The sequence below is a fragment of the Erithacus rubecula genome (assembly GCF_903797595.1).
Source record: "Erithacus rubecula genome assembly, chromosome: 21".
Taxonomy (NCBI): domain Eukaryota; kingdom Metazoa; phylum Chordata; class Aves; order Passeriformes; family Muscicapidae; genus Erithacus; species Erithacus rubecula.
This window is the reverse complement of record NC_136673.1, coordinates 5,230,462-5,252,637: the sequence shown is the minus strand read 5'-3', so window position 1 is coordinate 5,252,637 and position 22,176 is coordinate 5,230,462. Positions and strand designations below refer to the sequence as shown.

The following is a 22,176-nucleotide window of genomic DNA, read 5'->3' as shown; positions in this document are numbered from 1 at the left end:
CTACAGCCCAAAATAGGCACCTGGTGGCCATTCAGAGGCTGGGCCTCTTTGTCTGGAGGCCACGGCTTGTTTGCATGTGAGGATTTTGTGGAGTATTTATGGCTGGGAGAGGGGGAAGGAAGGAGGGAGCCTGGCAGTTGCGTGACCTTATTTTTGTTTGTTTTTTGGTGTGAAAAAGGCAGGACTGATGGTATTTTTGTCCCCACCCCACATCTTCCCGTAAGTGCTCATGCTTCCTTGCAAGCCAGGAACTTCTGTCCTGGTGCAAGAGCAAGATGGTCATGGCTGACACGATGGCTGGGCTTTGGGGCCAAGGGGCAGAGACAAGAAAAAGCTGTGTGGTGAGAGGGGCTTCCCATTAACTGTGGTCAGTGAGAGGGATGAGATGTCATCACCTGGTGAAGCCACTGCCCTGTCCCCACTTCATGTGTTTGCCATCTCCATCTGCCATCCTGGTTGCTAGTCCCAGGTTCCTGTGTGGCTCCATGGGGTGCATGTGGGTGTCTGCACACATTGCTTCCCCATCCTTCTTCACCAGACCCCCTCTCATCTGCTTTCGTGAGACTGAAATGGATTCTGTCTGGCTCTGATAGACACTGAGCATCTGCTGTGCCCAGTGACTCCGAAAATCGCGCCTCTTTGTAGCCGTGCATGGATTTAAGGACTCGACGTGAGGTGTCTGAAGGGGTGGCTGTGGCTCGAGCCCACTTTGAGTTCTGCTGCTAAAAGCAGGGGTTATATCTGCGTTGGGAAGGGTGTAAAATTAATGCAATGTTTGGATCAGCTCATTAACTAACTGTGCTGGTCCAAATCTTGCCCTTGGAGGCATGTGTGTTGCTGCCAGAGCCATCACATAAAGCCTCTCTGCAGCACAGCCGGGGATAGGATTTGGCCTGTTTATATTCACGGTGCAAAAAGGACCAAAGGATTAATGACTGATTACTTCTTGGGCCAGCAGGAGCCCTGGGTACCCATCCAGTCTGCAGATAAAATGCAGGGCAGACCAAGACAAAGCTTTGCAACAGAATCCTCCCAATTACCTCACCGATCTCCCCGCGCGCCGTAAAATGCACCGTCAGCTCTGCAGCCGGCTCAGCCCGCGAACCAAACACCTCCCCACACTGCCCCCAGCCACTCTGCAAGGCTTCAGGGGGAAAAGCCTCACTCTCCCTGCTCCTCACCCCTCTCCCTGACCTGGGCATGGTTTGGAGGTGGTTTGGTGAAGCCTTGGCTGGTCCCTACCTGTGCATGTGTCTGAGCATCCTAGCGGCCCCCCCAGCGGAGCCTGCGCGTTGGATGCAGTTTCTATGGTTACTGCAGCTCCCGGGCCCGGGAAGAGCAGTTGGATGCTGGAGCTGGCAGGACCCACGTCTCCCTCTGGATCAGCCAGAAACTTGACAGGGAGTGTGCAAGAGCGACAAAGAGGAGGAGAGAGGGAACCCAGGAACAAACCCTGTGCCTGCTGGGTACAGGGGTTGCCCCCAACAGGCTGTCCTCTGAACAGGCTCCAACACAGAGAGGGGGAGGGAAAAAAATAAAAAGGATGATGAGAAAATTGCAGTTCTGGTGCTCACATGAAGGTGACATTTGTTGTAGCATCTCTAACCATCGATTCGGGAATCTAAACACATGGAAGTTTTAACTGCTGCCAGAGCCTGACTATTCTACCCATATTTGTTTTCTCCCAGCCCTTCTTTCCTCTTATTTAATTCTCTAAGGGTTTTTTATCTTGATATTTTCCTTCCTACACACATGAGTTTCCTCCCTGTGTCTATATATTCCTCTCCTGTTGGTTAGGCTAAAAGTTCAAGGCATGTTTAGCCCTCACCACATGTGGTGTTGATGGCACTTGGGAATAATTGGGAGTTTTTTGGCAGCCTTGCTGCTGTGGCCACCCTGGTGTCCTGCTGAAGGATGTGAGCACTGGTGTGCAAGGATGCAAACCCGGTTGTGTGTTTATATCTGCAATCAGGGACTGCCCTTGCCCCATCATTTCATCTGCCCCAAATACTCATTGTGCTCACCAAATTGGGTTCAACCTCATAGGCTGCACTTGCAAAGCCTTTTCTTTCTGGCTTGGCCACTTTGCCTCCTGGGAGCAGCCGTCAGACAGGGCAGTGCCTCCGAAACACGCGAGCTGTAATAGGCATCTCCATCCCTGCTCTTATGGGCAGGGTGTGGGGACAGGAATGAAAATAATTAAACCAAAGGCTTGGGCAATGAAGGGCTCTCGCCCTGACCTGCTTGGGAGGTAACTGGGAGCACAGGTCTCCCTGTGCTTCCCAGGTGAGGAAGGCTGCTCGCCCAGGGAGCTCTCGGTGAGCCCTGAGCCAGTCAGACTGGCTCTCCCATCTCCCCGGGGCAGCTCCGAGCACTGCAGCTCTGTCAGACGAGGGGTGCAATGGGTTATGGCTGTCCCTGAGTCACAGAGGAGAGGGCAGGCAGGCAAGGGAAGGATTTGCAGAGTTCTGGCTCTTTCCAAGTCTGGCAAGCTGAAAAAAAATTCCTGTAATGCCAGGAAACTGCATCCTGCCTTGTGCACCAGGGTGTCTCGTGGGTAGAGAAAGGATGGAATAGGAGTTGAGTGGCTCTGCTGGATTTGCATGGGGGACTTCTCCTATGCCCAAATCACACTGTCTGGCCCTGCCTACCTTGTGAGTGGGCTCCAGTGGCTCCTTGGACTGCAGGGGTGGCAAATCTCCTCCTCATACTCAGCCAGCCCATCTCCTTGCAGAGGGAAGAGGCAGCAGTGCCAAGGGAGATGTTACATGACTTCTGAGCTGTGGCCTAGTTTTAAGGGAGCCACTGCCCTCAAAACTGTCCAGCCCTTTACCCTGACCTGCTCCATGCACTCACATCACCACTCACATTCCTGACCTACACTGGGGCTCCTTGCTGGGCTGACAACTGATTCACACAGGCAGAATATTCTGGACTGATTGGGCAGATTCCTAAGTCTCAGGCAATGTTGGGAATGCTTCTTCAGTGGTGTGGTTGCAGTTGGAAAGGCTCCTTTCTCTCTTGCTCTGTACCTGGGTGAGAACCAGTACCCAATATCCTGAGCCTTTCTGTCTGAGGCTGTGCAAAGCCTGGGCTGGATGCAGAAGGGGTCAGCTCCAGCTTGGGTGTTTCCATAGGGGCAACACCACGGGTGTTCCCAAGGGGACATCACAGCCTCTGCAGCAGCACTGGATACTCTGCTGTTACAGGATCTGCCCGTGCTCTCTTGCTTCTCTTGGGTCCTTTGGGAGATGGTGAAGCAGAGCAAGTAGCAGCAATTTACCCCAGATCCTGTAGCTCAGCTTCCCTGTCCTGACTTTGCTGGATGGACTCTGCAGTCCTGGCAGCCAGCACATTCCTACCAGCAATTCCCAGGCTGCTGCCACCACCAGAGACGTCGGTGGGAGGCAGAGAACAGGGTGTCTGCAGGCCCCCAGCTCTCTGAATCACCTGCTGAGCCCTTTGGTTGCTGGGACTTGCAGCTGCTTAAGCTGTGTTTACCCTTCCTCAGCCCCTTTTCTCCCTTTTCCCCAGGCAGACCGAAGCCAGACAAGAAAGGGCAGATGCGTCTCCCCCTCGACAAGTCGCTGCAGGTGAGCTGGGAGCTGCTTGGCACGCACACCTGAGCCACCTGGCCCTCCTGCTGTGTTAACCATTTTGTGCAGGCAGGCAGGCAGGCAGGAGCAGTGCTGCAGAGGGCTGGGCAGCTCGCCAGGGAATGCGTGGGAGCAGGGGCTGGGGGATGCTTGGGGAGAGGGAACGGCCCCGCTGAGGATCCTCTTCCTCTGCTGCAGGCGTCGAGTCGGGCCACTCCCAGTCTGGATGGGTGGCTCATGGTGGCCTCTGGAAATGGGACATCAGGCCTTTAGTTTTCATATTTTCCCTCCTCCTGCCTTGCTCCTTGCAGAAGGGATCCCCTGGAGAACCAGGTCCATCTGGGAGCAGGGGATAGAAGGCAGAGCTGGGCAGTGAGAGCTGGGGGAGATGGGTGAGGTTCACTCCTAGCCCAGCACGTTGGGTGGCTCGTGTCTCCTCAGCTGAGCTGGGCCAGACTGGTCCCAGACTGGTCCCTGTAAGAGGTGTGTCCTGGCTTGACGTCGAAACTGGACTCCCTGGAGGGCATCGTGTTCCCTGAATGGGATTACACCTGCAGTGCTGTCCATGTGCTTTCCTTGGGTTTCAGTGCACCTGCCTGGGTGGCAGTGGGAGCAATCTCTTGGAACTGGATGCAGGTATCCATCTTCAAGAAAGCTGCCTAGAAAGTAGCTTGGTTTTCTGGAAGAACAAAAGCTTTACTGAAAGTGAGACTTTCCCTCCAGTCTACTTTCCTTGTCATGAAAGAGGCATGGTGACTTCTGTTGAAGGAAATGAAACCCAGTTTTAGTTCCATGTTCTGAGAAATGTTTGAAATACAATGGAGAATGAATGTCTCTGTATTGGTTTTCAGCCCAGGCAAAGGGCAAAAGTTCTTGATTGATTTATATTTCAAACTTCTCTCACCCCACTTGTCTGCCTGGAATTCCAAACCTCAAAGTGCCCAGCTCCAAGACAGTATTTTGTACATGGGCTCATTTGGGTTAAATTCAAGGCTGCATTTATCTGCTTCAGGCAAATGTCATTGTGATCCTTTTGGTGTCACTTTGCTGTTCCCAAGTAGGTTCCTAGAGAAACAGTAGGAAGCTGAACATGTACATACATCTCCGAAGCACTCGGGTATTTCCAAATGATGCAACCTCAGATTCCTTCCCCACCTCCCCCCATTCCCCTTTGCTTTAGCATTTTTTTAGCCTCAAAGATCAGCTTGGGTTTGGGTTTTCTTTTTTGTACTGCTTTAGACTTCTTAAGGCAGAGCCTTGCCTGGGGTTGGGGGGGGGGAAGGTGGAGATGGGCAGCCCAGAGTGAGGGTGGCACAGGCAGGATGGCTGGGGAGATGCTGACCCACTGGGGACACCTTGTTCCAGCCTTTGGGCCTATGTGTGACTCTGGCCTGACTGTGAAATCGTCCCATAGCCAGGACACATCATCAGGTGAGAAATAACATCAGCTATTTGCATGCAAGGTAAGCCCGTGGATCAGGCTGAGGAACGTGCTGTTTCATGTGCAACACCAGTTGTCTTTCCACCAGGAGAACAAATATGTGTGTTAAAATAACAATTTAAGTAATTTGCAGTTTAGATGCTCCATAAAAACATGGATTTTGGCCTTTGGTGGCCATTGCTTGCTGGAAGATCCCAGGTTTCTACCAGGCCAACCCTTCCAATTGTGTGTGTCAGTGTTACAGTGCTATGTGGCTTCTCTCAGCCCAGTGTGGGAATGCTCTGGTGAGGGGTTTTGCTTGCTGATGCTTTCACACAGGCTGTTCTCCCCAAAACCTGCCCTGTTGCTGAGCAGTGATCCAGCCCAGGGAGGGACTGTTCCAGTTTCACTCATCCTCCAGACCTGTAACCAGCTGGCAGCAATGTCAAACATGACTTGTCCCTGTAGACAAAGTCATGCTCGACATCACTGTAATTAATCCGATTCCTCGAGGTCGTGGTTCGAACATAACCTAATTGTCTTGGGGAGGCAACACCCTCTGGATCACATGGTGTCTCCTCTCAGGTGCAGGCACTGTGTGAAACCTGGGAAGCAGCTGAGCCCAGAGGGGTCTCCTGACCCTGAGTTCTGCCCCAAGTGAGGGGTTAGGAACTGCAGTGCAGCTCTGGCTTAGTGTGAAGACTTGCTTTTCTGCTGCCCAGCTACCTATGCAGCTCAGTCTTCCTAGGAAAGAAAAATGGATTGAAAACTTATTTGCTGCTGGGAAAAGAGGCAAGCAGGACATTTCTGTTCTTTGCTGGGATATGGGACTGGAATGGTGAGCCCAGACAGGGGAAGGAGAGATGTTTGTCCATTTACAAAAATCTTGAAACAATAAAATCCTGCCCTCCTACTGCATTGGACAAACCCTTGTCAGAAATTTCCAGCTTTCTGAGCTGCTCTCTGGAACAACCAGTGACAGTGTCTGTAGCTTTTGTGTGGGCTGGGGTGACCTGAGTTCCTCTTCCTTGGTGCTCCATGGAGATCTGGCATGGTTTATTTGCCCTGAAGGCTCCATCCTCCCCAGGACAGACCTGGGTGGATATTCCCTTGGGTCCTGCTGCTCCCCACAAAAGCTCTTGTTTTCATTGTGCTGTAACAAAGCATCTGGGGTTGTGCTCCCACCAGATCTGCCCTGTGAAGGGACACACATGGTGGAACTCCAGTGCCTTGGTTCTCTGTTTGCTTGGGTTTTATTTCCTGAGCAGCTACAGTTCATTGCACGGGCAGTACCCTGCGCTTGAGCCTTTGCACTGATTTTGTACATGAGGGTAGGGCCCCAATCTCCCAGTTTGTCTTGCTGCCACTCTCCTAAAACCCGTGGGGGAAGGAGTTTGGGCTCCCTATTTGCAGAGAACAAGAGTCCCGGTGGTGAGGCTGGGATGTGAAACAAGCCAAGCGTTTTGTTTTGCAGCTCTGTACATGGCAGCGTGGCTAAACGCGGAGGCAGATTTCAAGGCACGGTCGTTTAACTACACTGGGAACGTCTGATTCCAGGCATGCTTATTTCACAGATTTTAGTTGCACATTTCCTGGGCAACAGTTTTGCAAATGTAATTCTGCAGGTAGGCTTTGGGGGCTGAGGGTGCAGCTGGGCGAGCGCTCGCTAGCAAAGGAACATGAAACCCTCTTCCCCCTGTGCCTTGTGGGTTTGGTGTTGTTTTGTTTTTCCTCTTCAAATGAAGAATTGGAAAACATCTGAGACCAATACTAGGACAGAGTGGGAGGAAGGGAAGATTTTAAAGTCCTGGTCAAGATAATGGGAGCAGTTTTCTTTATGGATTATGAATTTGCTTTCATAGCTTGGCTCTAGTTTGTTTGCAGGGAACATGGTTTGGCTCCTACTGTCTTCAGCAAACTGGACCAAAGTGGCCTCAGTGCAAGAGAGTCTCAGAATTTGGCTTTATCTTTTAAGGGGATCGTTCTGTTTTTTGTTAGTGGGTCAAACTTCCGAGCTCTGACTCAGGCTGAACTTTCAGTGGCTTTTGCACCTGGAGATTTAAATATCTGTCTGCAGGGGAGGTGAACACCAAACGGCATCCCTAGCTGCAACTCCTTAAGACGCTACCTCCCCCTTCATCCCCTCCAGCTGTTTATTATTTCCCTCCTGCTGCTGCTGCTCACCACCTCCACGGCGTGTCAGAAGAATGGGACACGAATGCTCCCACCTCAGCCGTTTCAGCACAAAGTCTGGCAGCTGCTGGGGAAAGGGGGTTTAGGCAGAGCTGCCAGGCTTTGCCCAGGAGCCCGGGAGTGCGAGAGCTGTTCCAGCGGCGCTGCGCCGGCAGCGGGAGCCTCCGGCACAAGGGAGCGGATGAACGAGCTGCCGGGGGTGGTGACAACATCTGCACCCACCCGAGGAGAGCGCATCTCCCGGGGCTGTAAGAGCAGGGCCGGGACCTTTGGCTGCTGAGCTGCCCCTGCTCCCACCGGGTTCAGCAAGAGTTCGGGGCGCTCAGCCTCCCGCAGGTGCGGGACGTGCACGCTGCTGGCACTGGGTTTGATAGAGCCACACCTGGGGGAGCGCTGGGACTGCTGCCCGCCGGGCTGGGCGGGTCCCTTCGGGGTGGCTCCTGCCAAATTCCCGGGTACAGCCTATCCCAGGGCAAGAGGGAGCCCACTGGAGCCAGCTGTTGAGCTGCAAAGCCCTTCCTGGGATGAGGAGTGGCTGAAGAGTCACAAATAACCTTTAAAAGAGAATTGCTATAGAAGCCAGAGAGTCCCAGAGGAGCTGGAGCCTCCCCACCTCCCTTTGCTGGTTGGCGGGGGGCTGCGAGCAAAGCACTCCCAAAGCATTCCCACAGCATTCCCAAAGCATTCCCATCGCTCCGTGCACAGACAGAGATCCCTGCCTCGCCGCAGCCAGCGAGGCATCGCTGCTCTGCCAGCTCCCTTTTCCCTCCCTTTCATCTTTTTTCCTCCTCCCGAGTTCCCCCCAGCCTCAATCCCACTTGAAAATCTCGAGGCAAATCCTGCTAAATTGGGAGATTTCGCCCGGCTGCGTCCCTGCCCTCCCCGGTCTCTCGCTCCCTTTGCCGTTTCTGGCCTGCTGGGTTTTGTGTTTCAGTTGTTATAAATAAAGCTCCAGGCACTGATTTGGGTATACAATGACACCTTGTGTTATTAGACAGCACAGGACAGACTCTGCAAGGGGAGCTGCTCGCCCGCCCTCCCTGCTCTGCGCTGCCTGCGCTCTGCGGGCAGGCTCGGGGCTGGCTGGCAGCAGGTGCTCCTGCTCCCCAAATCACAGCCCTCCCACAGAAAACCCACCCCCGAGGATCTCGGCCCCTGCGTGGACTAGGCTGGGTTTAAATAGAGGCGGCGATGGGAGTTTTTGCACTTAAGGGAGGCAGAGGGTGATGGGAAAAGTCTGAAATTCCCCTGTTTTGTGCAAAAAAAGTGGGTGGGAATGGTTTGCAGGGGTGAAGTCAGGGATGTCATTGTCACCCATCACTTCGTCCCTGCTGGGAGTGACCTCAGCTTACCCCCAGTCACCCAATGTTGTGGAGCTGGGCAGGATTTCATCCTGTAGCTGTGTCACCTGGATCCTTCCCTGTCACTGTGCACCTGGCAGAGGTGGGATCTGAGCATCCTTTCCCCTCACATTGCCACACTGGATTTTCACCCCCAGGAAGGGTTTTATCTGGTGAAAACACTTCATACCAGCCACCCTGGGGATGAGTACTGGCTGGAGCAGGGGGAAACTGAGGCAGATGTTGAGCCACGTGTGCCTGGTTTTGGCTCTTGGCATTTCCCCCCTCACTTCAACACTGAGATTTGGGGACAGGACCATGGGACAGCTTTTTTGAGTTATCTCCTCTGTTTCACTGGTCATTTCTCTACAGCCAGTCTCTGAGTGTTCAAGTTGTGGGGAATTTGAAGCAGCAATTTAAAGGCAGGCAAATAAAAGTGCATAGGGAAGGTGGCCTCTCATTGGGGCTGAGTTGACTTATCCAGACTATTTTAATTCTTTCAAAGACTTTAGGAAGTGGGGTTTTGGGCACTTTTCTAAGTGATTCTGGTTATAACAATATTACTGACAGTTTAAGGCATTATTTGAATTGTGTTTGGGAAGTCAGTGAAGAAAATAAGTATTAAAATTTTCCCTTGGAAATTTTTTTTTGTGCTTTTTGGTATTAGTTGTTTGGTTTTCTATTTCCCTTCTTTTGTGTCACCCATGCATTTGGGCTGTGAGGGTGAGGTACCCCAAAACCTCTTTTGAGCTGGATGAAGGGTGTTTCACACCTGCTGGCCATGTCACCATGGCCAGAAAAGCAGGCTGGGATTGCTGTTTGCAAATCACCTGTCCAACTTCCTCCTGAGGAAGGACAAGCAATGGAGTTGGTGCCTGGGTAGGTGCTGGTGTCCCCTCTCCCCCTCCCTCCCCACCTCTCATGAAAAAAGAACTTGTAGCACATGTGGTTTTGTCTTTTTGGTCTTGTTGGCTTGGCTTGTGGAGATGCAGATTTAAGAAGAAGGTACTAAGTCCCCTCTTTTCATGGTTTGTGATGCCCATGTTACTTTATAAGGTAAATAACCCAAACCACCCAATAAAATTCCAACACTGTGCATTAATAGAGTAATGGAGATATTTAATGTATGCAGTAAAGCTGCTATTCCAGAGCCCTAGGCCTGCTTTAGTAGCTATAACAGGAGTGAATAAGATCTTTTCCTGCTTTTATTTATACACATATAATATCAAATATTACTGAGTTGTTGCTTGTTAATGTTAGCCAAAGGGGTTAAGAGAAATAAAAAGGGATTTTGCAACCATATCAGGGGAGAAAGAGCAAAAGTAGGCCCATTAATAAATGAGGGAGCAGAATCCAGCAATGATATTGAAGTGACTAAGTTACTGAGCTGCTTTTAAAATCAGTCTCTGGTAAAATCAGTGGAGACAATTAGGAGACCTTGTCAGATACAATCATGGGCTCCCAAATAGAAGAACAGCCCATGAGGAAATAGAGAGGCCATGAGGAATAGGGGAATGAAGCCAGCAGCTGTTGAAGTCAGAGGAAAAGCTCATGTTGAATCCATGTAGCTGTCACTGGGATGTTGTGCTGGCAGGACAGAGATGTCCCTGCTGTGGGATGGGTGCTTGTGTCTCACCTGGGATACAGGAGAAATGTGGGATGGGGTGGGAAAGCCTGGGGCAAGGGGAGTTTAGGTAGAAAAATAGTCTGAGCTGGGCAATTTCCATTTGTCCACATGGTAGAAAGAGCAGGGCTGGCATGGGGCAAAAGTGCTGTTTCACACTCCCAGCAGTGCTCCTGAAGTTAAAAATTTGCTCCTGTGTTGTATGAGCTGTTAGAGGGGGCAGGACTGTGGAAAGAAGGATGGCATGGCACATGAAAGTGCTTTTTGGAGGTCAGAGCAGCCCAAGGAAACCCAATGGGCACAATATTCCAGTTCTGCCCAGTGCCTCTGGGCATCTCACTGGAGATACATGGCTATGGAATGAAAGCTGCTGTGAGTTCCTGTAAATGAAATGTAGGTGAACAGGGGAGGCAGAATAGTGGGAGCACCCAGCACCCATCCAAGGGTCACATTCCCCATCATGGGCTTTTTCTCAGGATGATCAGTGTATCTGTTTACATCCCTCTCCCACATCATTGTGAATGTTTTCATTAGATGCACAAAGACAGTGAAGTCAGAGGAAAGCACTACGGAGAAAACCTGGGAAGATTTGGCTGTAAGAGGGCAGAAATAACCATGCCACAAGGAAAATGCCAAATGGATGTAATTGCAACAGAGATCCAGAGGAATAAAGCTTCTTGCAGGACAGCTGAAGAACTGGAAGACTTGGAATACATGTAACCAAGGGAATGGAGAGCACTGGTCTAAATGGTGTTGGAGACCCATCTCTTAAGCCAGTTGTGGTCACAGAAAGGCTAAAACCTCCTGTTGTGTGCATCTTGTATAAGGGCAAGATCTGCCATTTGATATTTTTGGGGCAACAGATGCTGAGGCCACATGTCAGACAGCCCTGGAGACACTACCCTGGTTCCTTCTCTCTTGCTTGTGCTCACAGCACTTTTCCAGTGCTCAAGTCTGGGCACTGCAATGACAGTCAGAGAGGGAAGGGATTTGGAGTAAAGTACTGCAATGACATGGAGCCTGATGGGTAAGTGCAGGAGGAAAGGTTAAAGGAGTTAAGGCCTTGGATTCTGCTGGTTACTTTGCAGGCATGTCCAGGATGTGAGAGACCAACTGCAGCCCTGGGTGCAGTCCTTGGGGAAATGATGTGGGGCAGAGACTGTTCTCTAGAAAAGGAGGGTGTAAATGCAAAGAAAGGGATTTGGAGGTACCCAGCCTTCAAAGTTTCAAGTGAAGGTGGGAGCAGTAGGACTGAATCACACAAAGGAAAATGGAGACAGAATAATAGTTAAAAATCCCAGCAAACGAGCCAGCAGCAAAAGTGACTCTCCAATGACAGGCTGGCAGTGCCAGGTTTGAGTTGTTTTAAACACAATTATTCAAAGATCACAGATTTAAAGGTGTTTTGCAGGGATATGGTAAAGGGATAGGTTTGCTTCAGCCTTTTTCTCTTTGTTTGCCCTGAATTCCTTTGGCTAAACTTGTTGTTTTTAGAGGAATTGGCTCTTGCAGAGCTCAGCCAGGGCTTGCAGCTGTGCAGAGGGTGGGAAAGCTCCCTTGGAGTTCCCCAGCTCCTCCTCGATGGGAGGCAGGTTGGCTGGTTGGTTTATTTGTTTATTTTGGTGCAGAAAGATAGGATTTTGGAATCTGAGTTTGATTCCTAGCTTGTGGGCTGTTCAGTGAATAACAAGATCTCTGTTCCTTGGCTGTTGTTCTGTAACGGGGCTAAGGACCTTTCCCTCCCCACTCCCTGCTTTGGCATCCCTGTCACTTGCTGGGATGGCTCCTGATCCCCTGGTTGTGTGTTAGATTGACCTGCATGTTTGGAGCTGTGGGAGGGGAAAACTGGGACAAGTGTAGCCCAGATCTTTATAAAAACCCTGTTCCTACTAACTGCCCCAAAATGCCTGTTGAAAATGCTTGAAGAATGTTGGTTAAGCAGCTTCCCAGTATTGTGAGCTTTATTTGTTACAAAATTTGAAGGAGGGGGAACTGCTCATGAGGTTTGAAGAGATTCCCTTGGAAATGTAAAACCATGTAGGGATAATTTCTTGATTATTATTTTTTAATGATGTTGGGACTAGGAGGATCCTTGGAAGAATAAGACAAGCAATCCTTTCTCTGCAGGTAGGAGACACAATTCTGATTCCCATGTGGCTGAGGCAGCCAGTGCAGGGATGAGCACTGGACAAGTGTCCATAGTGTTGGGGAGATGCATCAGCTCCAACTCTGCTGGTTTTTACTGGAGTCTCATACAGGTTGGCACTTCCTTCTACTTAATCCCATTCCTGCTTCTCTTTTCTCTTTCACTTCAGTTATTTAATCTAGAAAAATCCCTAATACATTTTTAATGTGGCTTCCCTGCATGCAAGCTTTCTTTCTCTTCTCTGTGCAGACACTTTTCACCCCCTTGATGTCCCCAAGCTGCACCCTGTGGCCCACAGTTGAGGTTGGCCATGGTGGATTTGCCCTGTGTGCTAGAGTGCCACCTGCCAGAGCTTTCCTTGTGTCACTTCTGATGCTCAGTGCCTTTTCCCCCCTTCACATGGCTAAAGTTTGTATGAATCTCTTCTGGTTTAAATCCATATTATGTATTTAAGAGAGAGAGGGTGGGAGAGAGGCATGCAGACCTCACCCTGAAAGCCCCGTCCATCCCCATTCCCAGACTCCTTCTGAAAGGAAAGGCAAAAAACCCTGACCTGATTCCCTTTTCTTCCAGGTTTCATGATTTACAATCAGCCTTTGCCCCATAGAGTTAAAATTCTGGAGCACACTGATTTCTAGTGGTTTGCACACCTTGCCTCTTCTCCAGAGCTACAGAAGCCACTCATGAAGAGCAGCACCCTGGCCTCAGTGGCACCAGATCCGTTTAATCTCACATGTGCCCATTTTGGGGGCTGGAAATGTCAGCCAAGCTTTGTCTTTGTGTGGGTGACCTGCCTCCAGTGTCTGCCCTCCTGGCATTTCCTTCTCATTCTGGGTAGCCCCAAGGGGGTGGCTAATGAGGGAAGCCACCCACCTCTGCAAGGTGATAAATCCTGCACTTGCAGAGCCACAGGCACAGGGGCTGAACTTTGCCAGATTTGACCCCTTTTTTCTCAGTTGGAGATGTCCCCAAGAAAAAGTGTCCAGCTCCCCTGCAAAGGACTGCTTATGTCTCACTTTATTTTCCTATTTAAACACTGCTTGCTGCTGGAGGTGACAAATTCCCTGGGTGACCCCAAAGGAGGTGGCTGCGCACTGTCACCACGGTGGGGACCCGTGCAGGACACCCAGCAGGAGCCCACTGCCCGCCCAGCCCGCAGTCCTGGGCTGCTCCCTGCTCCAGCCTGGCTGAGCCGGGAGCTGGCTGGTGAGCCAGGGAAAAAAGAGGCTGCAGTAAAAGATGGAACAAACAGAATTTTTTTTTGCATCTAGAGGGGGAAGCACAGAGCTAAAAATAAAACGGGAAGATCAGTATCTGTCAGGCTGACGGCGGATTGGCTCTGTGGAAATGCATGTAATTACCAGGCTGTAGGTAGACATTTGCATGGAGCGAATAGCAAGCTACTGAGACAAGGTTACGCTTTAACCTTTAAGTCCTGAATCTGCTGGAAAACTAAGACAGAACTGCAGGAAATTAACTTAAATTAATAGAGTTGCTGTGACTGAGCCACATGTTACTTGGATGTGTGTCACTTCACGGCACAGAGTGTCTTGCTGCCCCTGTGCCCTGGCTCCTGGAGGAGGGAGATGCTTTGGAAGCAAGTTCGGTGTGTGTGGATCTCCTTCCTCGCTTGGGGATTCAGCCTGACTGGGGAGAGGAGCTGTGGCTTTTTGTGGTCCATGTTCCTCCTTTCTTAGCATCCTTTGAGTTGGCAGTCTCCAAAGGTATAGAAGGAATTTGGGCAAAGGAACCCCCATCCAGGGGGATGCTGCACCCTGGGGTGGTGGGTGTGGGTGAAATCCAGGTGTGCTGCGATGTGGTTGAGGGATTTGTTGTTGAGCTCTGTGTGCAGAACTCTGCAGGCACTATTTAGGGCTGAAATTGAACAGATTACAGTAAAGATGGTTCCTTTGTGCATTAAGAACTGCTCCAGTGAAAAACACACAGAGGAACAAAATCATGCCAAAACAAAACTGCATGCTCCCACTCTGGGCTCCTGCTGATGTTCCTGATGCTCTTGGCTTACATGTTGCCTGCTTCCCCCTCTTGGTGTTGCCCATCATCCCCAGTCAGGCAGCACTGTGTGATGGGAAGAGAGGGACTCCCCACCAGGAGGGAAGATGAAGATGCCATGGGCACATTTCTCATTCCCAACTGGTACAACCACTAGAGCTGTGGGATGCAGGTACAAGCAGCTTAGTTCAGCTGATGATGGAGGGCAAACAGGCTGGAAAACATGAGGCTTTGAAGTCTGCAGTGACATTTTGCTTTCTGTTGTCACCATGCTGCCTTGAACTGTGGGTGTGGTTTAGAGAATCCAAAATTTTCCAGCTTCTTTGCTAGCCATGTTGGCCAGGCAATGCTTGTTTCCAAAATTACTGCCTTCTTCCCTCCAGCATGGGGACAATCTTGTTTGCTGTATTGAAGCCATGGTTTGGCTCAAGCTGGCTGTGCACTGCAGCAGAAGCTGCAAGTAGAAACAGTGTGGTGGGACCAGGTGGTGCAGAGCAGGACCACTCACCTCCCCAGAGGGCTGGGCCACCGGGAGCTCAAGCTGCTCCACTGGCTCCCCATCAGCTTTGGAATCCAATTTAAGGCTCTGGCCCTAATCTTCAAAGCAACTAATGGAGGAAGTGCCAATGGCATCAAAGGCTGAATTTTGTTCTGTCAGCAGCACAGAGGCTCCTCTGAGGCAGTCCAGAGCATGAAGGCTGGGATGAAACCTAGGAGAGCAATTGCAGCTGGCCAGGATGTGGCAAAGGTGGATAGTGGTCAGGGCTTCTGACCCACATTCTGGGATTTTGAAGTTGGCTCTTTGCTCTGTGTGACACTGGACCCAGGTTCAGGTGCCCAAACACCATGAAATCCTCAAACCTGGTGCTTGGAGGAGTTTATGTAGAGGAAAGCTGAGGCTTTGTCTCTCTGCCTCTAGTGACCCATCTGTGGAGGACAGATAAGTGCTGCCTCATTTCTCGGGACAGCCAGAGGACAAGCACCTTGGAGACTGTGAGACCTGAGAACTGGAGACATCCTAGGATGTACTTTAGGCATGAGAGGGAGCAGAGTCTGGTCAAATCTACACCATGCTTATCATTTGGGAACAACTCATCCTCTTTTGCTCTTTCATCAAACAAAGGTACCTTCATCTCCCCAGCCAGGCATTAGACCCAGCAGGTATCTGGTTCCCAAAGACAGCACTGCTGGAGACTGCACAAAGCCTGGAGGATGCTGTACCATCAGATGTGGAAGGTGCTTCCATGCTCCTGCAAGGACCTGGGATGAAGCTTTCCTGCCTGTTGGGAGGTGAAGGATCAAATTGGGGTGATCAAGGTGCAAAGTTTGGCTCTCCGTGTGTTGAGTCCCTTTCTTACTGACAAAAAATAAGAGTTAAAATAGCCATACATTAGCTCAGGGGATGATTTGCTTTATGATTTCTTCACAATGAGAGTGTGGTGTAAAAGGGACATGAGGTTCAGATCTCCTATTGTGCTTAGTTCTGTAATCCACCCTGCCTCCCTGGATCCACATTTGAGGAGTGGAGGCTGAGGCAGCTTCACACAAAAAGGATATCATTGTCTTGAAGTGGTCCTGGAGTCAGATCTTGGAAAACTTTTCCTTCCCAAAGAGCACCAACCTCTTTGGAAATCTTGCTTTGATGGTTTCTTCCCCACCTTTTTGGAAATCCCCCTCCTGGATGCCTTTCTGTTTGAACTCATTGCTTTTTTCCAGCCCTTCAGCCAGTGGTGTTTTTAACTCAGAGTGCAGCCTAGGAAAAAAAACTGGAACACCCTGTTTTAACTACAGGCTTCTCCTGCCTGCAACATAGACAGACTTTAAAGAAAGCCAGTTGTGCCCAAAATTCAGGCTGTTGTTTTTCCAGCTTTGTCAGCTGGCCTGATAAAAGCTACGGCCTCTCCCTTCTCCCTCTCTCTGCCTTCGATCCATGCTCTTTTTTTTTTGGATGTTGGTTCCTCATCAGTAAGCAGCAAGCAGGAGCCCTCCCTCGTTACAGCAGTGCAAGGCAGAATTTAAGGCAGTTGGATCTGCAGGAAGAGAAGGGAATCTGAAACAGTTGTTGGAGAGGGAGGTGCTGACAGTGGGGATGACCTCCAGCTTTCCAGCAGGTCTTTGTAGAGCATGCATGAGGGAAGGTTTGTCCCTGTCACTTGTCCCTCTGTCACAACAGGCTGCTTGTTCCCACAGGCTTTACCATCATTTTGTCACCTCCTTCCTGGGTCCCTGCTTTTGTCGATTGTTTGTGAAATCCTGAGGGGATTGAATTGTCCTTGGAGCCCCAGCCACAAGGCAGTGCCCCAGGGTATGGGGGGACAGTGGAGGAGGCTCCTGCTCTGCTCTGCCTGTGGCTGCTCACACACAGGGGGATGCCCTGCTCGTGAAGCAGCTCTGGGAACACCACTTTCCACAGTGTGCTGGTTTAAGGGAAATTCCATCTGAATGCCACACTGTAAACATGGTGTGGGCAAGCCCTGTGGTCTGGTGTGCCCATATCTACTTGAAACTAGCTTTAAATTAGTCTTGGTAGCAGGGCATAAAGGACTTGGTGTGTCAGATAAGACCAGGTCTACCAAGCTCTGTCTCTCAGAGTGAGTACATGCCTTACCCATCATTAGATGTACCCACCCTTAGATCAAGCTAGTCACCAGGATCAAATACCAGTGCTGTAAACCCACACCTTGGTGAGTCTGGGAAAGCTGGAGTGCAGTGGAAGCACAGCTGACTTGGTCTGAAGCACCAAGGGCTCAGTCCAGTCTCGTGTCAGGCGTCCTTGCAGCTTTGACGCAACAATCCATTTTTGTTTTTGTGGAAATGAACCAAAAGAATGAAGGGAAGTGCTTGCAAACTCATTTTTAATGAAGATCCTGACATGGAGACTGATCCTTTGTCCAGATATGAATGTATTTATGCTAGTGGCACCTTGCCATTCATACAGTGACTTACACACTGTGTAATGTGATAGCAGTGTATACAAGTGAGGCTGGAGTACAAAACATTGAGAGATCAGGGTTTGGTCTTTCCTTCCCCTGTTCTTTGTGGGGTTACACTGGCTGACACCAGCTGAGGAGAGAGTACTTTTTCCCCCCCTAACTTGTTTTAGAGGAACACTAAGCTCCAGTATTTGGTGTTGGTTGTACATCCATGGTACTGTTGTGTTAGGGATGCCTGGTGTGATGAAACCCTGAGCTTAAGTGCAGTTGAGGTGCTGGAAAGAGGGTGAAAATCCCAGCTTTCATCTTTTGTCACAAGCAGTATCTGAAGGAATTTGTACTATTTTTACTGTTTGTTTTTGTTTCTCCCCTCCCCTTTTAACTATGCACCTTAGCATTTTCTGTGGGCCCTGTCACTGGGATAGCTCCATTTGGACTTTGAAACAGATGACTCAGCGTCATGGTTGTTTAGAATAGTTTTAAGTTATTTTTGCTATCCAGCCCCATTTTCTATCATCATGCTGCAATTACTGAAGTTCCAGCTCTGCAGGGGAACACTTGCTTCTTTTAAACAAATGGTTTCCTTTGGAATTAGAAAACTTCGTTTATGGAAACAATTCTGTGGGCCTTTGATTATTAATCTATCATGAAGGATCTAATTCTATTTTATTAAAAAATATGAAATCTTAATTTTAGCAAACCTAAATTTGGAAGCAGCTTTCGAACCAAGGCAATTCCTTTAACGTGAACTTTGGTGTGTGTGTGTGTTTCTTTTTACAAGGTAAATGTGCCTTTTGCTGGCTGTGTGATATGTGGTTAATCCTGTTGAGCCTGATCTGATGGGGCTGGTGCTGGAGGGAGCCGAGCAGAGCTGAGTATCGGTGTGGGAGATCTGATCTCCCCTGGGAGGGCAGCCTGGACTGGGGCTGCCTGACACCCCCTGCCCCTCAGCCTCTGTTCTCTCTGCCTGCCAAAGCCACGGGCTCAGCCCCGGGTTTCAGTGATCCTACCTGTACTGGGAAGGGCTTTGTCGGGCTTTTCCACTTAGTCCAAAAAAGAAAAAAAAAAAATAAAAGGAGAAAGTGTTTGTTGTTGCATTGGATCCATAAATGGGACTTTTAAGCTGTTGCAGCTGTCTTGAGACTGCTCAGACCAAGCTGATTTCCAAGTGGGGTGGCACAAGCATTTCTTAGTCCATTCACATGGGTTGATGTAACCCTGGCTGCTGTTTTTTCAGAGGTGAGATGTGCTGGTACCAGCTCTGGAAATGCTGTACCACCTTCTCCTGCCCTGGCTCTCAGAGACCGACTTGTGTGGGAGAGCAGAGACCAGATCTCTCTGGGAGATCAAGAGATCAGGAGATCAAGAGGAGCCAGGCTGAGAAAGGGGCTGGGGAGAGGCAGGACCACTGGGCTTGCTCTGGGCACTCGAGGTTGTCACTGGCTCCTGATGGCACCCATGTACCAAATCCTGCCCCTGAGTCAAGAGGAACTTGCACTGACAGACCTCACCCGAGAGATTTCTCCTCAGCACCCTGATTTTAAAAGGTGTGAATGGAAGGACTCAACACTTCCCTTCTCTGGGGTGCACAATAAGCCTTGCCAGGCTGTGGCTGTCCCCAGGTCCCCCAAGGACCCTGCTGAAGCCACCATCCACATGGGGCTGTGAATGGCAGGGGACATCCAGCAGCGTGGTGCCTGGGCTGTGCTGGCTGCTGGGAGCTCTGGTGGCTTTTGGCCAGGGCTGAGGATGGTCCCCTGCCTCTCCACCAAGCCATGGGAAGGGGAAGAAGATGACTGCATTCCCAGGGATTTTTTTTAGGATTTTGCTGAGGTTTTTCTTAGAGAGGGACTGGTGCTGCATTTAGATGGTTGGTCTTAGGGTGGATTCCTCTCTCCCACTGCCTCTGGACTCTTGAGAAGCCTCTCGGCCACAGCAGGGAAGGGGTTAAGGTTTCCTGGCTGTCCTGGGAGCTGCTGCTGGCTGCCTGTTGCCCTTCCGGGGCTGCCGGGCTGAGGTTTGCTGGTATGCGTGCAATGCGGTGCTCGCCGGCCAAGAGCACCCAGCCCTCGCCCCAGCGCTGCGAAATTCCCGGCACAGCCTCCCCTGGCTCGCTGGTGCCGAGTGATGGGCTGGGGATCAGGGACCTGCCGGGAGAGCAAAGCCGGGCTTGGAGGATTCCAAGTGGAAAAGAGTCGAGCTGCAAAGCAGCCTGGGCTCCACCGAGATGCTCTTGCACAGGGGAGAGTCTCTGGACACATCTTTGTGCTGGCTCAAGGTTTCATAGCTTGTCTGTGCTCATGTCTTCACCTTCACGATGCCACAGGCAGGGAATGGGAGGGTGGCAAAGTGCTTTGGCTGATGCTGTGGGATTCCACCCGATGGGAGCTGAGTTTCGAGCAGGCTCTTGCTTCCTGGGGCAGGGGAGAGGGTTTGGTGCAGACACAGGCAGGAGCTGGAAAACTGCAGCAGCAGCAGTAGTATTCAAGCCGAAACACAGAGAGAAGCTTGGAGGGAGATGCAGACTTTGAGGGAGATGCAGATTGCCTGGAGTTCTCTCTGCAAGAAATATTTATGTCCCTTATATAACTGGGGAAAAGCAAACAAAGAAACTTGTCTCCAAGTGGGAACGTGGTGTCACTGGGAGAAATCCCGCAGCAAGAGCGAGGCCTCGGCTCCGCTCTCAGGGCTGTTAACTCTTTGGCAGGAGGACAATGCTTCGAGTGCTGATTTTCTAGAGAAATCTCTTCAATATTCCAGAAGAACTGTGCATGAGTTCCCTGATTTAAGCAAATGATTTTTTACTGTGGTGTTTAGTGGGGTTTTCTGGGGTTTCTTCTGCCCAGGGAAGGGATTGCTGCTGGCTTTGCCGTGCTCCCCCCATGTTCTCCCACCAGCCAAAACCTTTGCTGTTGCTGAAGGACTGTGCTTGGGCTTTGATCTTCCACAGCACCGCCATTGACATTGGCAGGAGCAGTCCTGCAGACCAAGGCTGTTATATGGTGCTAATTTTGTAGTCTCAGATAACAGAGCCTCTCTAAAAATGTCATTTGGGGCCATTTGCGGGGTGAGTTTGACATCGCTGACTAGTGCTGGGCTGCGTGTCCTGCGGGAGGACCTGGCACACGTGGGAGGTGCCACTCAGTGTCACTGGGGAGGCTCGTGGACAAGTTTTTCAGCAAAACAATTTCCATTTCTCTACTGTCTCTTAAACTTTTTCAAACTGACAGATAAAGCCCTTGGTTCCTCCAGGCTCTCAGGCTAATGCCAAAATAAGATCAGTCAAAAAAGGAATAAAATGGGGAGTGTGATTTTGGGTTATGGTTGCACCATAAATTTCCTATTTACTCAAATTAAGTTAAAAAGGAAATTGATTTAACCAAGGGAGGAGTTTTAGATGCCAGTGGCAATATACTTGATTGTGATATTTTCTTTCTCTGTGCAGGCAATTATCAAATTAATCACCTTTGATATGAACTTAATATTGACACAATCACTGATGTATTTATACTTGTCCAGTGACAGCTGTTCTATAAGTTATTTTTCTGTTGTTTTGTCAAGCACCACGTTCTTTTGCCTTCATGTTCCTCTGGCAAGGCAGGGGGAGAGTTTCTGGGTGGAAATCCCTGAGTTCCCTCTGTGAGATTCTCACCCACTGCTCTTTCACAGGGGCATTGCTATTGCAAAAAAAGTTCAATCCGGATATAATTAACAACCCAAAATGTTTCCAAATTGCGACTTGCTGTTGGGAGGGGAGCTGGTGTTTGTGCAGAGAGCTGTAGAAACCCCGTGTACAGATGAACCAACACTTCCCAGATTGTTTGTGCCTGTAAATCCCCAGCAGCTGAGGCAGAGGGGAGGGACTGTGCAGCACACAAGCAAGTCAACAGCTCAGCTGGTGCACGTTGCCACTGTAGTCTTACTTTGTTGGGTTTTTTTTTTCTTTTTTTCCCCTTTCTTTGAGGGAATAGGGCCTCTGTGATCCAGCCTGTGCATGTGTGCATACGTGCCTCTCCTTTTCTCTCTCTCCATTTGTTCCCGCCTCCCCCTGTTTTTTACCCAGCGACGAGTTCCAATTACATTTGGCTGAAGGAAAGAGCTCTTGTGTGGCTCCCACAAGCCTTGTGAAAATGGGTGGGTGGGAAAGAGTCGAGTGCTCGATAGCTGCATGGGAACTCACCCCTTATGAGACACTGAGAATCCAAACTGGACAGGCTACTGAGAAACATCTTTTATTTACCTTCACACCCCAAAACTGCCTGGGTTAGAGGAGCTGGAGGGTGGTAGGAAGCAGAAGACAGCTGAGCACTGTTTTGCTGTCTTGGGCTCTCTGGACCTGGCAAAAGGGATATTTCTGGAGGTTGATGGGGAAGATCTGGCAGCATGTTCCCCTGTGTGTCATTTGGGCTGTAGGTGCAAAGGCAGATGAGGGTGAGTCAGCCCCAAAGAAGCAGGTGGTTAGATAAGATCTGGCCATAGCAGGGGATAGCTGGACAGGGGAGGAGAAGACAGGCTCCAGACAGCATTTCCCACAGAAGCAGAATGGCCAAAACCTGCAGGACAGTGAGGCTCAGTGGGCAGGTGTGTCCAGTTGTCTGTCTGCAGCCTTGGAATCTTCAGGGATGGACAGCTAAACTTTGCAAGCCCCTGGTTTTCCAGCAGGGACCCTTGCAGGGAGAAGCCGAGAGAATGTGATGCAAGCAGCAGTTGCTGATGCTCCATAGCATTCTTCCCTGCAGAACATTTACACTTTGTGAGCCTGCACCATGCCGGGGTGTCCACACTGGACCCCTCCTTGCCATTCCTGGTTCTGCACCTCCACTCTCCACATACACCTAGTGGGTTTTAGTACTGGCTGGGAAGTGAAACCTGACACAAGTAAATACCTTGACAGCCTGTTTTCAGCCGGCA

At 50.3% G+C, this 22,176-nt stretch overlaps 1 long non-coding RNA gene across 2 annotated transcripts in view; it reads left to right on the top strand.

The window, feature by feature from the left end:
* The window catches only part of LOC306810925, a 34,382-nt gene extending 25,145 nt beyond the window's left edge, over window positions 1–9,237 (top strand). Inside the window, exons 3-4 of one of the 2 annotated variants that reach the window (XR_013776570.1) lie at window positions 6,476–6,573; window positions 7,166–9,237. This is a non-coding gene — a long non-coding RNA (uncharacterized lncRNA). Of the gene's footprint in view, window positions 1–6,475 lie in introns of both variants that reach the window. The other variant, XR_013776571.1, reaches the window with a different exon arrangement.
* Window positions 9,238–22,176: the final 12,939 nt, after the last annotated feature.